The sequence below is a fragment of the Apteryx mantelli genome, chromosome 9 (assembly GCF_036417845.1).
Source record: "Apteryx mantelli isolate bAptMan1 chromosome 9, bAptMan1.hap1, whole genome shotgun sequence".
Classification (NCBI taxonomy): domain Eukaryota; kingdom Metazoa; phylum Chordata; class Aves; order Apterygiformes; family Apterygidae; genus Apteryx; species Apteryx mantelli.
The window spans coordinates 19,705,634-19,723,158 of NC_089986.1; the positions used below are offsets into that span (position 1 = coordinate 19,705,634).

General features: G+C 43.1%; 1 long non-coding RNA gene across 1 annotated transcript; it reads left to right on the forward strand.

Annotated features, from left to right (window-relative positions):
* The first annotated feature begins 7,647 nt into the window (after positions 1 to 7,647).
* LOC106485869 (uncharacterized) lies at positions 7,648 to 16,996 on the forward strand. The gene is made up of 3 exons (XR_001292796.2): positions 7,648 to 7,711; positions 10,557 to 10,677; positions 15,246 to 16,996. It is a non-coding gene; the product is annotated as an uncharacterized lncRNA (long non-coding RNA).
* Positions 16,997 to 17,525: the final 529 nt, after the last annotated feature.

Below are 17,525 nucleotides of genomic sequence, written 5' to 3' on the forward strand. Positions count from 1 at the left end.
TCTAAACATAGCCTAAGGACTAGATTAATCCCATTTAGATATCTGGGTGCTGATTCAACAAAATACTTGAGATGCTTACTTCAAACCGGAACTGATAGTGCATTTAAGATTAGACATACACTTCAGTCTTGTTGAAATAGGGCCATTTCTCTTGTAATTATTCTCAACAGCACCCGTAGTTGATTTTGATTAAGCTTTTAATACAATTAACTTTCAAAACCACAGCAAGACTCCAAGTGCTCATATCCTCAGCATTTTGGAACAAACATCAGCCTCCATGCTTTCTGCCGTTTTCCTAGAGAAAACACGAGGCGGCAGGGATTACGCACACAGTACTGTAGGCCAAGCACCTGAACCATCAATCCAAAGGCAACCAACAGCATGAGGCGATCTTTCTCCTGGGAGGCATCTCTTGCTATACCGCAACCACAGTGTCCACTGTAATTTTAAGATTCACTTTCCATTTAGTTTGTGTTCAAACTAGTAACGAGTTCAGGTGGGAAGTGTCCCACGTTGGGGCTCTCTCACCGGCTCTGTGTTGACTGCACACCACCAGCAGCGGGGATAAGTGTCGAGGCCAGAGGTGCTGACATGCCGGTGGTTATATGAGCCCGGCGTCTCCATCCTTCCTGCCAGTGGCGCCGGACAGAGGGAGCTGCTGCTCCAAATCTGGGCTGGCTGCGAAGGCGAAGGCTGGAGTCCGATGTGATGGTGGGGCAACGTGTGGAGCAGCCACCAGCAGAAGCACTGTAAGGTAGATCCAGGAGCTGGCGCTGGTGGCATGAGGCTGGGACAAAGCTGAGTGGGAAGGTCCAGGGGCAAAATAGGGGATGGAAAGACACCAGGGATTCGAACCAGAAACCGCCTCCGGTGTTCAGGGTTGGACTCTACTGGTTTACTGGTTTGGGTTTTCCGCTTTTATTAAGCCCTCTCCTCATAACCTCACCTGCAAACAGGATATTGGCAAAGAAATGCCTGTCATCAATTGGCCGTCTTAAAGTCAGAGCAATCTGCTAACTGCTTAAGGCAGTGAGCTGTTGGTCTTTCCTAGTCTGGTTTACTAATCCAAAATAGGCCAGGGCCAGCCCTGTGCCATCCCTGAGGGACAGCTTCGTGGGAGGTGTAAATGCCGGTAGCTGCCGTGCACTTTCCGACCTGCGAGGGACACTGCCTGCAGAAATCACAGACAATTTACAGACATTGCAGGAACTACAGACATTTTGGAAAGGCCTCTTCCACAGCCTCCCAGGAAAGACTGTCTTTTTTATGGTTAAAGTTTTCCTGCAATAAGATATACCTCCACTCAGCTGCGCTGGTTAACGTGCCTGTTAGCTTATCCCCATCACGGCTGCTGACTTGCTGGATTTCTTCATGCCACCACTGAATGTCCCACTAATGCTTTTAGTCCCTTGCTACCTTCGCAGCTCATTTACCTTTTGAGGTGTTGGGTTCCTTGCTGGAGCCCCTGCCTGCCTCAGCACACAGCCCTGTTTGCGTGCTGCACTGTGGCGGGGCGGTTGCTGCTGTACGTGCAATAATTCATGTCTTTTCTATCGGTGCCTCTTGCACTCGCGCGGGGAAGCGTACGGAGAGTGCCTGCTTGGTGCAAAATGGTGCCCCAGCCCCAGGAGCTTTGGGGACCTGCTCATCCTCCCAGGCCAGTAGCCCCATCTCCGTGGAGGAAGGGTCTGTGGCACGCAGGCTGGCATCATCCCTCGTGTCCTGCTCCCCTGCAGGTGTGCTGGCAGAGGTGAGAGTATCTGTTTCTACTTGCCTTTCCTGACTTGCCATATCAAGGTACGATGAGGCAGAATTAGTTAGATGCATTTCCATGCATTTATGCTTATTCCTTCATTAATGACAGAGCAATCTTGTAGGCAGGGACAAAGCAAAGGGAAGGGGGAGATAACTGAGTAATTCTGGTGTGGTAATATTCTATTTTCTTATATAAATATTAATCATTTCCCTACGAATTGTGATTGAGTGCAAACACAGAATTTATTGGATTTTTTTTTTTTAAACCCTATTAACAGAAGCACAAGCAGGGGAATCTCTGTGACAACTGTGACCAACAGAATATTAATTAGGATTCTGAATCTCTAGTGCTGGTGTCTTAGGGCTCTTTGCTTCTCTGGATTAAATTGCATTAAACTCTTTATTAAACAGAGCAGGCAGCTTGGCACTGGAATCAAGCCCACATCTGCACCTGGATTCTCCTATTAAAAGTGGATAGAGCAAAACGAATGTTAAATCCTTTTCTCCATGATTCAGGATGTACTAGGCAGGACATAGAAAGCATATTTTTGTTTTTAAGATTGATAATTTTGGGTCTTTACCTTCCCTGGGTTTTCAGTGTTTTTTTTCCTTGTTTGTTTTGGAGTGTTTTGGTGATTTTTTTTAATACTTGGAACACATCCTTTTGTACCAATTGCCTGTCTGAGATCCCAGGATGAATGTTTTTCTTGTATTTTTAATGAGGCTGAAGTTAACATGGGCATGTTTGTTTAACAACTACAATGTACACAACTCTGTGCATGTGAAGGCGTCTTTGTTCGTGTACCACCATCACCAATTCTTTCAGCAGGATCAGGGAATAAAGCTGTGTTAATTAACTTCTGATGCAGATGGAAAATGAAGCATTGAACCTGAATCTCCTCTCATTTATGTTGCTATAAAGTGTGAGCAACTCCCTCCAAGTCAGCTGAGTTGTATCAGAAAAGAGGGAATTTGGCTAACATTATTCAAAGTCTTGCATAAATAAGTGAAATATTTGCATCTGCTTTAAGAATCAAGTCTTGACCATTGAAGTTAATGAACATTTTGTAGCAAGTCTGCAGGGAGCAATAATGACAGGGTGGAAGGGAAGGGAAAAGGAAGGGAAAGGGAAAGGGAAGGGAAAGGAAAGGGAAGGGAAAGGGAAGGGAAGGGAAAGGAAAGGGAAGGGAAAGGAAGATTATTCAGATTCCAGAAGGTGTCATCGAGCACATCATCCTTTCTCTCCATTCAATGTTGGCAGCTTCGTGCTAATACCAATTTCAGTTTTTGCCAATAGATGAAGTATGAGTATCAAACAAACACATGCAGTCTCATCTGAATTGTTAGGACTCAGGACAGTGGGGTGGTTTCCTGGCTGTGGATGCCGTCCTTTCCTCATGCCAGCTTGCGAAGGTGAGACACTGAGGCCAATTCAGTCCCCGGAGTGAGATTTGAGGGCTAGGGACGTAACTCCCAGCTCACTCACAGATTTCTGACTTGCCATATACCCTTCCCTCCACTGGGTGCCTCACCTGCTGGGTCTTGATCTCATTTGGGGTTTTGGGGGCATTACCCTAACACAACTCAATTTGATGGCAGCAGCTGTGTCATGTGTACCTTCCCAGAGCCTCTGCCTCTTCCAGTCCCAGCCAGCACAGCAGAGCCTTCCTCTGCGGTTGGGCTACGTGTTTCTTGATGCTGTGTGCAGTTTTGAGGCAACTATTAAAACATTGCTTCTGTGACAAAAAGACCATCAGCTTTTCTTTTAAAGCATTAATACTAATGTCATATTTCTGAGACACATTCCCCTGTAACATTCATTCTAAGGGAACAACTGATTTGCCTTTGCTGGTGCGGGAAAGAGAGAAGCAGTTATGTGGTGGCTGTTAACATTTGGATGTTAAAGTGTTTGTCTGAAAACTGTATCCATTCCTCTGCAAAAGTAGCTGGATTAACATCCCAATTTCTCACCAGACAACTATGCATCCTGCAATTAAATAGAAGGGGGAAAGAGCACTGGCAACTTCTGTACAGGCTGAGGCTTTGCAGCTGCTTTAGACTAGTCTTCAATAACTGTGCCCCCGAGCCAGGACAGCCCCAGAGACGCAGAGTGTGAGAACATAGAGATAAAACTGTACTCCTGTGGTGCTCGATAATGTGTCTTTTCTCCTTAGATTAATGCATTCCAAGTATAACCCGTGGGTTTGTATTAAAATGTCGGGTCGTGTCAAGGAGCTAACTGGTACTGAGCGCATCAAGCTGTCGGCTCAGCAAAGCAGGAACAGTGCCTCTAGTTGCCAAGTTAACTATGTCCAACAGGAATAAAATATGTTGTTGCTGGAGCTGGGGACGTTTAGGCCCATTTTGCGGATAAAGGTTACACGGAGACTTCCAAACCTCATCAAATCCTTTCAGCCATTTCACTTATGAGACCAAAGCCTCAAATTGTATCTGTTCGGTCGAAGGGTAAATCAGGCCGTAGGGAGGTGCTGGCTGCATTACTGCCAGTGCCCAAACTGGGAAAGGGGACATGAACGGGCGCGTTTGTAGCCTGGCTGCCACATGGGCAAGTCTGCGAGCTCGGCAGCTCCCGAGCCCCGGCCGCAGCCGGCAGCACCCTGCAGAGGCGTCGGGGCGCGCGGTGTCCTCGGGCTGGGCTGCCCCTCACCTGAGAAATGGTCCTATTTGCAGAAAACATCAACATTTTTGAACTTTGCAGGCTAGTGCTGCCTTGCGGGAGTCAGGCTTTTGCTTCCAGCACAGTGAAAGGACATGAGGAAAGATGAGTGCCATCAGCTGCTTCGTATTCGCTCCTTGGCTGCTCTTTGCTTCGCCCCGCGGTGAGGAGGGCTAGGGGAGCCGGGCGGGCGCAGGGAGGCGCGCGCCCCACAACCGGGGGCACGCCGCGGGGCTGGCGCTGCCTCGCACCCCGGCCAGAGCGCAGAGTGTAACGGGCAGTGCTCTGCGGCGTGCGCCCGCGTCTGCCCTCCTCGGCCAAGCAGGGAGGAGACCGTGCATGCGCTGAGCACGCGCTTGCGCTTGCTGGCAGAGCAGGCGAAGTGAGACAAACCATCTGCGCCTGGGAGCACGCCGCAGTCGCCCAGAAAACGCTTCTCCCAGGTGCAAGTGACTCCATAAACAAAAGGCAGGGGAAAGGCAGGATTAAGATTGAAACCTCACAGATCCGAACACCACATTAAACTAAAGCCAACGAAACCCACTGTGCATGTCATCACCTGACGACTTCATCAAGAAAAGCTTTGATTTTTCCTCTATAGCTTTTTCTGCATTTTGTTTAAATATACTCTGGCAGCAATCTCCCTCTGGTTACTATAGTGAGATGCCCTCTTTGGAAAGACTTTTGATATTTTTTGGAAGCATTTTTATATTTCTACTATTAATTCTACAATTCAATAAATATTTTAATTTCTGATTCACTTAGGTCTGGCACTGACCCAACATGAAAGTCTTTAAGCCTCAGGAATGACATTCAATTTCAAGAGCATCCCAAAGCTGGGAAGGTAAGAACGTGAAGATCTCATTAAACACAGGAAGGCAACATGTTGCTGTTTGGTTTGTCATTTAACAGTATTCTTTCCTAACAGAATAGTAAAGCTTTGCATGAATAAAGCAATGAATGTCATTTACTGTAAGCTCAAAGTCCCCAGACTGTATACACAGGAAATGTGCATAACTCACTGAAATATGGTGAATTCCTCAAGGTGCTCAGGGGACTCTACTCGCTTTCAGCAGTCCATTGAGGCACAGAAAGAGTAGAAAGACAAAACGAAAATAAAAATAAAACAGAAGCAAACTGAAAGGCAAGAGGTAAGGTATGCTTGAAATAAGGGAGAATAAAACATTATATTAATTCCTTTGGAATACCATTTTCACACCTGTGCCTGGTTTACTTGGTACCTGGCCAAAACTTACATGCATTCATCTTCGATACCATTTGGCTGATCATGGGAATTATTGCTTTTCCTTCATTACTGTACATAAAATAAACCCTTCACTTAGTTTCCTGCTGTTTGTTATCTGTTTGGACAGGGACATTTATGAACCCTTCTCTCCTTTTTTTTAAAGATAAAATATAATGATTCTGCATGCTGTAAATCACAACAGTAAGCATATGATCGTGCAATTTTATGTCTTATAATAATGCCATCCTGCACTGAATGATGTGGCTGCAAAGAATAGCCAGGGTTATATTTTTTTGTGATATTGTTTAATGATTAAATAAAATATCTGCTTGGTACCCTGGGATTTTGATCATTTTTAGATCATAATGCTGGGAACAGAGGGCATAATTAAAAATACAAGCAACCTGACGGTCTATGTTCTTCCCAAGTGCACTTTAGTTTTCTATTTTTACATCAAGGTATTGGTGCACATAAAAAATATTGGCTTGATGTAACCAGACCTGGTCTGTTTTTTCAGAGGTGTGACAAGCAGTCTAAATATTGTGCAAATTATTTCTGCTGAAGGCTTTCCTGGGCAATGCCTTTTGAGCTTGGACTCTCCCTTGCCACCCCCGCAGCAGGCTTCCGGTGGGATTTCGGCTCTCCCTGACCAGCAGCGATGACACCAGGCTGGCCCAAACTCTGGTCACGGAGGCTGCTGCCCCCAAAGCCTCACATCCAGTCGCAGAGCACATCCTCTTGTTTGCTTCAAATAACTCATTTTCTCATGATAAAAACAAGGTCAGAACAGCTCCCTGAAAGGACATAGTGCACATTTTATGAGCCTGTGCTCAAAATCAATCAATGAAGAGCTTTTTTTTTTTTTTTTTTTTTTCCAAGACAAGGACAGATTGTTAAAATATTTTTAGATGCTTAAACAGACACAGGCCCTGCGGGATTTTCCGAGCCCTTCCTGGGAGCTACGTGCCACTCTGGGTTTACATGGCCTGGTCTACCATGTAAAGCTGGGAATCAAATACGTCCGGAGTTCGGTTTATAACCTGGTCATGACTCTTAGACATGCACGAGATCCCTTTGTGCTATGCCATGCTTATCCTGTGATCAACAGCTATTCCTGGTACAGCTTGTTATGCTCTTGCAGCTGATGACGTTAAAAAAAAAAAAACAAAAAAAACCCCAACAAACCAAAAAGTGCAAAACCCAGAAGCCTGAGTTCATGAGCAAATTAATGTCTTTATCTACACACAGATGTGATGAAAGCAATGTGCTGTGATTGCTCTGCTTAAGTCAGTTAGAGCAGTTACCATGTCGTAGTTTTTTTAGACATTGTGATTGCTTTCTGGTCTAGAAACAGTACAGGGAAATAAATAGTTCTCTGCTGTAGCAGTGGTGGTAAGTAATGATTTCTTACTGGGACTTGCTGCAGGTGAGCACTGTTGACCTCTGAAACACCAGTGGAACAGAATATGGGACACTGCAGAGTGCTCGGGCATCAACGCTAGTAACTTATAGCACTGGGAGAATAATTCATTTTTATTAGTAGGAAAACAAGTGTTTCAAGTGCTTCAGAAAGCACCCTGAGCCAGTGAGGATGTCAGGTCGCTAACATGGGGGATGGGCAGATTTAGGGTGTTTTGGGACATATATAAGGCCAGACTTACAGACCTGTGAGATGGCTAGTTGGTGAGTCTGGTCTAGAGGGAGCCTGGCAGGCTTTCTCAGTGTGCAATGCAAATGTGCTCCGGGGTGTCCAGCATTGCTCTTTGATGGGATATTGCCACCCACGGCATTTGCTGTTTAACAGCAGAACCTTCCAGTGTAACCCCAGAGAGTTTTGCCAAGCCCCTTATATTTACCCCAGTACAGCTGTAAATTCCTCATCTACTTTTTATTAAGAAATAGCCAGTGTAAATATTTTGAAAGAAATGATCCTGAAAAGCTTGCAGAGTGGGAGTTCATGTGTTTCTACAGGGTCCGTATCACCCATACATCTTGGTGGAAAGCTGCTGGAGAGAAGGAAGCCCGCTACAGAGGTAAGGGGGTCTCTTCCCTAAGCGGGGCCGGCTCGTACGCCAGCACTGATGCTAAATAGTGCTTTCGGTCTCACAGAAGTTATTTTGCTAAAATGTAATGGAGCCCACCATACGAAACTACACCGACATCTGACATTATCTAGTGGGCCCAGATTTTAAATGGTGTTAGGTGTCTTGTTTTCCAGTACCGTGTCTGCATTTACTGCTATTACTTGTAGTATTTCCACTCCATGTTTCACTGTATTTGAACTCTTGACAGTGAAGTGATGTTTCACTATATTTGTTCCATTTTCCTAATAGTCTTCTCAGTGACACTGACTTACTGTAGAACTATCTCAAAACTACTTTAGCTATATTACTCTATGTAATCTACAATGCTAATTGTGTTTGGGTACTTCTTATTATTCAAATATGTGGGCCTTAAAAAATGACAGCAGGAATAAATCTTATGTTACTTCTTGTACCAAAACAGTCACCCAGGAATTCAGTATGTTCTTTGGCTACTGAGGTGCTACTGAAATGTGTACAACCAAAGCAGACCACTGCCACTTCATCTATTGTCATAAAGCTCAACATTTCCAATCTGTATTTCAGCGAATCATTAGTAATTCTGTAAAACAGCCAAACTTTTGCCAACATTGCATAAAAAAATACAGCAAAATATAGCAAACCCATGACAAAATTTATTTTCTATCAGAAAGCATTATCTATTGTAAACGTCATCAGCTTAATGAGAGCAGATATTACTCATTTAGATGAATACTCCTGGTGCCTATACTCTTCAGTTCAATGGCAATTATTTCAGACATCCCGGAGAATGACCTTGTGTAACTGAACAGGATTATTTTTTTCAGTAGTATCAATAAGGTACCTTCAAATCTGATGGACCACAAACGGAGAGAGCGAGCCTTTGTATTACAAGAGATTAGGGACACAAACTCAGAAAGGTTTGTGATGGGCAGTGATTTACCCACTCACAGCTAGTGCGAAGGTACAATTTTGTGAGACAAGAAACTGTCAAGCTGTATCTCTGGCCACATGGCCATTATTTCTGGAATTCAGCTATGCTATATGGGCAACTTAGATTGCCGCTGCCTAAAATTCCTATTCGAAAACATTTTTTGGAAAAAATATTAGGTTCAGAACAAAGACTAATAGCAGATGTGAGTGTGTATATACAGTGTACATACATACCTGGGTAGAATATCTTATTTTTGTGACACCTGGGCAAATAAGGGGGGAAAAAAAAAGCATTTAATCGGATCAAAGGCTGTAAAATGAATATTTCTATATAAATGGAAAAAAAACCCTAGTAACATTCAGTTACAACTCTTTTCTAAGAATGAATTTGGTATGGACAAAAAAACAGTCCTGGCATTATTAGGAGAACTATTTATTATTTGCTGATGGCCATTAATATCTTCAGTGATTTGCATATGGGAGACAGCTCGCTTCCTCTCTTCCAGAGATTACAACCTGAATCCATCCTTGGCAGCATACCTCAAACATTACACATTAAATTCAACACCATGGTAGATAAACGGCCAAAGAGTTAAGAGGTTTAGTTAGGATTTTATCTGCAGCATACATTAACCTTTTTAACAAGATCAGGCTCCTCTTAATATAAACAAACAAACTTGAATATGGGCTCATTAAAAGTAATACCTCGGTAATATCCTCAGAATGGGCTTGTTTTCCTTCCTGATGACAGCTAAAAGCAGGCAGAGGAACAAAAAGAAAAGAAAACACAAATTACTTCACAGCAAAAGAATCACCAAACATTGGATGAGGCTGCAGTCTCAGGCTGGGGATTCACATCAGATCTTGTTTTCTCCTAATTAGTTTGACATTTGTGGCTAAAATGACCTACAGCAGGATGAAAAATGCCCAGGGACAGGATGCAAACCTTTTCCTGCCTTCCTTCCTTCCTTCCCTCCTTCCTTCTCTCTTCCTTCCCTCTCTCCCTCTCTCTCTCCTTCTCTTTCCTTCTCTCTCTCCTTCCTTCTCCTAGGCTAGTTTCTCAGCACTGAGTTTCCTCCCATCGGGTCAGTCATTGTGTTGCTGCATTGCGGGCTGCAGCGGGGGTCTGGTCCCACCTCACCCACCAGCTGCACCGAGACCTGCACAGAGGTGTCCACCCTTGGGCCCCAGCCCCAGGTGCAAGAGGCCTCTACTGAGCTCATACCATTTCTTCCATACTGTCATAATATCTGCATACAAAGCCTACCTCACCATGTGTCTATCTGCAAGTCTGAAATAATTTTTCTGTGTGTAAATATTATTTAAGTTAAAACATATTTTACATGTTTATTAACAGGCATTAATCAGGACATGAATGTATATTTGGTACTCATCAGTCCACTTTCCTAATGTAGTGTTGGAGCTGCCTTTTATTAATCATTCCAAAATCAAGACCAGCTCAGATGATAATCTATTTTTAATTTTCAGCTCATTGTATCGTGGAAAGCAGGTGGCATTTGCAGCCAGCATCTCAGTTGTGCCCTCATTAAACTCTGCAGCCACTCTGTGGTTGTGAGAGTTGAATGTATAATCCATTTTTCACAGTGTAATGCAAATAAATAATACAAATGAGGCATGTAGCTAATTTAAATTTTTACAGTCCCTTTTGCACAAGATGTGATCTTATTTCTAAAAGAGTAGTCAGAATAACATTCACAGACTTGGCAGAAGAAAGGCAACTAAGTCTGGATTTTCCCCCAAATTACATGTTCCAGGCGGGTAGCATTTTCGCTGCTTTAGCTTTGAGCATGTAAATCCCTTCAGAAATCTGTCTTAGCTCCTCTCCTCCCCCAGTGATCTTTAAGATTTTAAATCCTTTGTTTAGCACTGAAATCTGAATTGCCTGATATCTGAAAGTACGGCTGTGCTGAGTCAACGACAACTGCCAGTGCTCCAGGAAGATACCCTCCATTTAACTGCTTGGGCTCAGCCTTCGACAGCTATTTGTGAGTATTTTGTCCTAGCATTTATCTGAATGGAGATGTCTCCATGGTCTCAGACATTTCCTTATGTTAGCAGTAGGCCATGCTGAAAAATGCTGGAGCAGGCAGAGTTTGCTCACTAGAGACTGGGTGGTTTCAGGAGCACCTTGCACGCACCGATGGCTCTCAGGAGGCTCTGGGGCCCCCACCAGCAGCTGACTGCTCACGTGGGGACGCACGCGGGAGGCTGGTCTCAAGTGCCAGCACTTCCAAGGATTTCTGCAGACAAGGCCCAGGGCTGCACGGGGGTCCCAGCTCCTGCAGAGAGCTGCGGTCTGTGGTTAGGGGAGGTTCTGCCTCTCCTCATCAGGCCGCACGTTCCCTGTCGAAGAACGAGGCCAGAACGTTGCCGTTGAAACCCTACAGTAGGTGAAGGGCATGCTTTGGCCAGAAAGACTGGAGCTCTTTTCACCAGTGTGATGGTGGTGGCTGATAAGGATTGATTGCAAGGTGGCAGGAAATGTACTCTAGCATGAGGTCTCCCGTTTACTTTGCTTCATTTTGCAAGATGGGACAAAATGGGGGAGGAATGAAAGTAAGGATTTCATGACTTCATTACTGCAAGTAGTATGAAAAAAAGAGAAAAGAGAAAGAAAGAATAAAACCCAGTATTTTCTGCAAATCTCGCATAATCTTTTGTGCTTGTCAGCATTTATCACCCTAACTACGCAGACGCATACTTAGCAGAAAGCAATTGCAGAGTTCTGCAGCACCTGGACACCAGTGCAGACTGGATGATTTTAATTAACTAATTAAATCATGTTTGAGAAGTCTTATATCCATCCTATGGCTTTATTTCCATAATTATGGATGCAGTTCTCTATGCTGGAGGCCATGTATCAAATCTGTGATGAAAACAGTTGTACGTCAAGAGGAAATCTTCACTGCTCTCCAGAAGCAAAACCAAACTGCTCTGTGCTCACCAGTTCTTCTTTAGACTCATTGTAAGAAATACAAAACTGCCATTGTTTCTGCTGTTGGTCCAAATCAGGACATTAAGATGTAAGCTGTCTGTAAAACCATCAGAGTTTTTCAAAGCAAGTGAAATTGCTTGAGATATAAAGTAAAAAACCAGCAACAAAACTCCAAAGGAGGGGGACAGTCACTTGGACCTTTGCATTCCTCTCTAGCACTGGCTGCATTTTATTTGGAGTCTCTTTTTCATCAGTCTTGCTTTGAATGGATGATTAGCTGATTATTGCAGCCTGTCAGAAGCAGTGCAGCATCTGACTGTATAGATGTGTTAGTGGCATTTTCCTCTATTAGTTCTGTCACATTCTTGGTAGCTTCATGTGGCAGTGCTGTTGATATTTAATAGAAGAATTGGCATGCCTCCTGCGGCTGCTGCTGCCCTGCCTTCCAAACTAATAACCGCTCTGCTTTGGAAAGCACCCAAGAGCACTGTTTTGGAGAATGCAATAAGAGAAATACTCTAACATGCTCATGCTGTTGACTTGAAGGGGAGTTGAAAGCAGAGTTCAGACGTGCACCCTGCTATACTTCCACATCACTCCCAGAAGAGCAGGACAAGGTGTCAGGGCAGTGGCAATGGATTTCCTTGGAGACAGCCTGGCGGAGGAAGGCGAGGCAGGACCTGAGTGCGAGGCCGCTGCATGGCGCTGGCAAGGCTGCAGCCCTGCACTGCCTTGTGACTTCTCCAGGGCTGAGCATTTCTGAGGGATGGTCACCTTGGAGTTTTGCAGAACAAAAGTCCGTGATTCATCCACTATTCGTTAATTTATTTCTGGAAGTTAATTACAGAGCACTTTTAAAGTATTCTGTAATATTGTGATGGGCTTCTGTTTAAGTACAAGCAGTTTAAACAGTCTTGTGAACAGCAGTGCTGTTCAGTGGGGTACAGGTCTGCAGTGCTTTTCTTTATCCTGAGCAAAGTATGAATGGTGATTGTCCACAGATCTATACTACTTTTAATGACATGGCACTTTTCAGGCTTGTGAAAATTCATTCAAGTAGTTTCATACCTAAGGGCCACATTTACAAAAGTATATTAATCTTTTTTTGCCAATTTCCCATTTCAAAATGTGGTTCTTAGGTTTTGCTTTTAGTGGCCGCTTGGATTGGCCATTCCTAAAACTGAGAATTGTGTTAGAAAATGTTACCCCAGCAGCTGCTGTACTTTCTCATAAGCAGTCGCCTGATTCAATCTCTTCTGGAGTATATTTCACACACTGGAAAGCTTAAATTCACTTTCCTTTCCTAAGGTCTGCTTTAATGAGTGGAGAAATTAACAATAATATCATATTGAATTTAGCTCAGCATTTTTCCTCAGGCTTGCTTTCTCCTAGACTTCCTTCCAAAATAGCCTGTACTCTGTATTACCTTGCCGTAGACAGCTATATTTGTCTGTCTTAAATCTGTGAGGGCTCAGTGAACTGGAAGAAGATACTTAGTATTCCTTGATGCCAGCACATGGCAAGTGGTTGATTTTTCTCAGCAGAACACCCCTGTCCCTTACATTCTCTGATATAGCACAGAAATATGGCAGTTAATATTCAGATTTTTATCACAACTGAAGGCCCCTTAAAAATGACAGTTATCCATCGATGACTGTCATAAGCCAGATCCAAACTGAGCAAATTTCTAGGGTTTGCCTCCTGTCCATTAGCAATCCGAGCTTGGGACTGTTTTTCAAAATGTTCAGTTTTATATGTGTGTGTCTGTGTCTGTGTACATCTATGCATATATGTGTATATATATATATATGAAAATATGAAAATTCTAGGGATGAAAGTTTTTTTTGTTTTAGTGCTATAAACCAGTATGGTTCTACAGTTCTTTTGAATATGTGTTTGCTTTTATCAGCATACTGAAGAATGCTTTTCTTCTGCTATATATTTCTTTCTCCTAATAACAGAAGCAGATTTTTTTGATTTGTCCAGCATTGTCTGGTACAGTAATATGACTCATCCCCAAAATCCCAGGATATAGAGTAAATCATCTGCAATCCACATTTACAGCCATTCCTTCTCAATAACACAGTCCCAAAGAGAACTAATCATTTTCTTTAAGAGAAAGTGGATGTTTTTCCTTTGGAAATGTCTTCAGTGGTCATTGAATACCTTTCCTGTTCACTATTGAAAGAACACAATTAAATCCCTGATTAGATCTGTCAGTGCAGCCCAGCGAGTCTGTCTAGGAGAATGGCAGTGCATAATACCTTTTTACAGAAGCAAATGGCTAATTTACACCAGGGATCCATCAGCCACATTATGCTGTTTTAACCATCAACTCAGCCAAATGCTGAATGATAATTTATATATTTTAAATTAATGGCATTCCACTTTTCTCCTCAAAAGGAAAAATTTTTGTTTGCCAGGTGGTCACATAGTTGAGATATTTTCCCTCTGTCTGTGGGGCTGCAACTGGTTAAAGCAGTTGTAGGAACAGTATTTATCTGGGCTGGAGAAGTACTGACCGCTGGCTTCTCCCTGCCCACAGCCCCATTGCAGGCGCCTCGCACAGCCCTGAGCGGAGGTCCTTGTTGCCCAAGGGATGTGGGACCAGGTCCCGGCCACCCTGCCTGAGCTGGAAGGGGAAGGCTGGGGACAGACAGGTTTTGCCAGCCCTCCCTTGGTTTATGTGCCAGGGACTTTCGCCCATCCCTTTTGCTGCAAAAGACACCAAAGCAGTCTTATCATTCACATTTTGGGTTTGCTGTTTTTCTTTTATTTTTTTTGGAGGCACTGACCTGTAACAGTTTGGGAACAATGAAATACTTAGTCACACTGCAGAGATCTGGTCAATAGAAATTCTGTGCATCAAGGCTGTGGATAAAACTGCCTTTGCCAAATAAGTAAGTGAAGAAATAATACCTCATCCATTCTGCTAGATTCAGTAATATACATTTTTTTCTTCCCCCAAAAGTTGTATGATCATATCAAACAAATTTTAATCGATTTTGCAATGATTCTGAGGGAAGGAGGGTTGCAATAAACCCGTAAAACAGAGTAGTATTGTAAGTTGTAGCAAACCATTACTTATGTTTAATAACTGTAAACAGCATATTATTTCTTGGTTTATTTTGAATGTTGTTTTGTCTGCCTTAATTAATGCTTCATGGTAAATAGTGCTTCATTAATAGCAACCTTTAGCTGTTCCAGGGTGGTTTATATATGTACATGAGCAATGATTTCATTAGCTTCAACATGTGCTGGATTTGTGCACTAGCAGAAAGTAAGTAGGATAAAGTTGTAAAATATAGATGACATTTACATAACCAATAGGGTAAAAGACACTCACTGTTCGAAGTCTTCATTTAAATATTTAACTACTTCCCTCACATTTAGATTTATTTGCCCTTTAAAAGAATGTTTTTACTGTTGAGTTTTACTGTTGAACATTTGTTGTGTTTTTACCCCTACAATTAATTACCACAGAGCTCTGCAGTTTCGCTATTGCAGTCACTTTTCATGGAGTGGTTTCATAGACTGTTGTCTCTCGTGGTATCTCTGGTGGGCATTCAAAAAAACCCTGGCTAGTTCCCGGAATCCAAGAAACTGTGTTTATCCTAGGACTTGCTGTTTGACCATGGTGTACCCACCACCCTGAGGATATTGCAGAGCCAGATGCCACAAATGTGCTACTCGAGCCCAAGCTCTGACCAGCCCCGTGCTGTGATGGGGAGGACCACCGTTACCTCATCCACCGGTGAACCATCCTGTTACTTGTTCATAATTCCTAGACTTTCCTCCCATGGGGTCTGTCCCTGACTTTGTACGACAGGATCCTACCTGCGAGTGCGGAAGGGTAATGGGATTTCTGCTTGGTGTCAGTGACACCAAGAGCAGTGGCTCGTTTTCAGCATTGGCAGAGATCCGCCGGCGAGGAACCGTGGTGCTGATCAATAGCCTCACTGACCTCCGTTCAGACAGGCTCGGCTCTGGGGCAGCAGGCAGCCACGAATTTGTACCTGAAATCCTGGATGTGAATACAAATAAGGCTGTTATAAGTCACCATAGGCACGTGAAGAAAAGTTGGATGGTGTTTGCTGATATTTACAGACCCTGGGGAAGGAAATTTTCAGAAGTGCTGAAAAGTGACCTCTGTGCATTGAAAGCAATGGCAGCTTTATTGCTTATTTCAGTGGGAAGGTAGGTCAGCCCTGAGCACTCCTTCCCTCTCCTTCCCTTCAAGCCAGTGTTGAGAAACACTGCTGGCTTTTTTATCACAGTGGTGAATGTGTTTTGGGATATTCGTGAGTATTTGTGTGTGTCTGTTTGCGGTCTCTGCAGTGTGAGATGTGGAGGTGGAACTGGCCCCCTAGCAAAGTATTTTAAAAAGGGCTGATCATTGCGAAGAATTTTTAAGCACTCCTCAGACCAATAATGCAGACACTAAACAGATTGCTTCATCCTCCTTGGACAAATGTTGCAGCTGCTTGGAAACATCCTTGGAAACATACTGCAGCTGTACATGAGCCTTGAGGAAGGGAAGCACAGAATGCCTTTTCTTCTGACTTTCCAGGGCATTTAAAACAGGCTGGATTAAATTACCTATGTTGTGCTGTCATTGGTGCATAAAGGTTGATAATCTTCCCTGCCCCAAAACGTCTGGAGCCCTTTTTACCAACATAGTCTATGATCTCTGTTTTTTGTTTGTTTTGGAACTGCAACGTTAGCAATTAAGTAACTTTCCTTGCCATGTGGACATGTTGGTGCTAAAGAGTTGATCACCTTCCCAGTCATTAGGTGGTTAGCCCATGTCAATCTTAACTACCCAAGTATGAAACTCACAGCCAAAACCACCGTGTTGGGATGCCTAAATTCCCATCAATAAAAATATCTGGGCATCTTAATTTTTACTGTAGACTGGACATATGATTATTCAAGTCCTGAGAGTACACTGCTGATCTCTCATCCTGCACAGGAGCTTATGTCTCCCTCTGGCCTGGATGTAGGTCCCAGCCAGACATTTGCTTTGTTATCCCAAACAGCAGCCAACATAGGGTATTGCTTTTTGTGGGTCATGGTGTTGGGCACAGTGCTCTTCCTGTGTCTGGAACCTCACTCAAGGCTGTGGATTCCTGTAGGTAGCAAGATACCAAGATTTGGATGTTGCAGTGCTGATCTTAAATTTCACTCATGGCTGTAGGTCCTCCTTCTTTCCATTTATTTTCATATTTCTGATATCAAAAACAAACTGTAAGTATGTTCTGAGCAACAGCTTGCTATGGTTGAGTAAATGAAATATAGTGGATTTTGATAAGAGTTAATTATTTTGGGGAGATAAATTTGTAACATCATTAGCTTGAGATCATTCAAGGGACAAGGGAATTAGTAGTATGCATTATGAGGTGAATTAAATGTATCCATCAGCAATGATTTTTGCCTTTATTATAGTGTGTGTGCAGATTCTCAGGACTTTGATGATATCTAGATCTATTAATCAATTTAATGTTCATTCAAGGTGAACAGAAGGAGAAAAGCAAGCGTTATTCTGATTTGATATTAGTCACGAGTTGCATGCTATGGTCCAATAATTATGTTTGAATAGTATCTCCCTTTGCTAGTGAGTCAGGAGACATTGCATTTCATTAAAAGGGATTACTAGGTCATGACATCCACTGTTTTGTGAATAGCATTTGATCAAGAAGAACACAATGAAATAACCTTCAGACAAGGTTGTCAACACACAAAGACATCTTAAATGAAAATGGAGCAAATCCAACAACATTTAGACAAAATTTTCTTAGTCTGTAAAAGAAAGATGCTTAAGTGTAGAGTTATAGACTGGGTTCAGAACTGAAAAAAGACTTCCATTTTTATACATCAAATATACTACTCCACATGGGC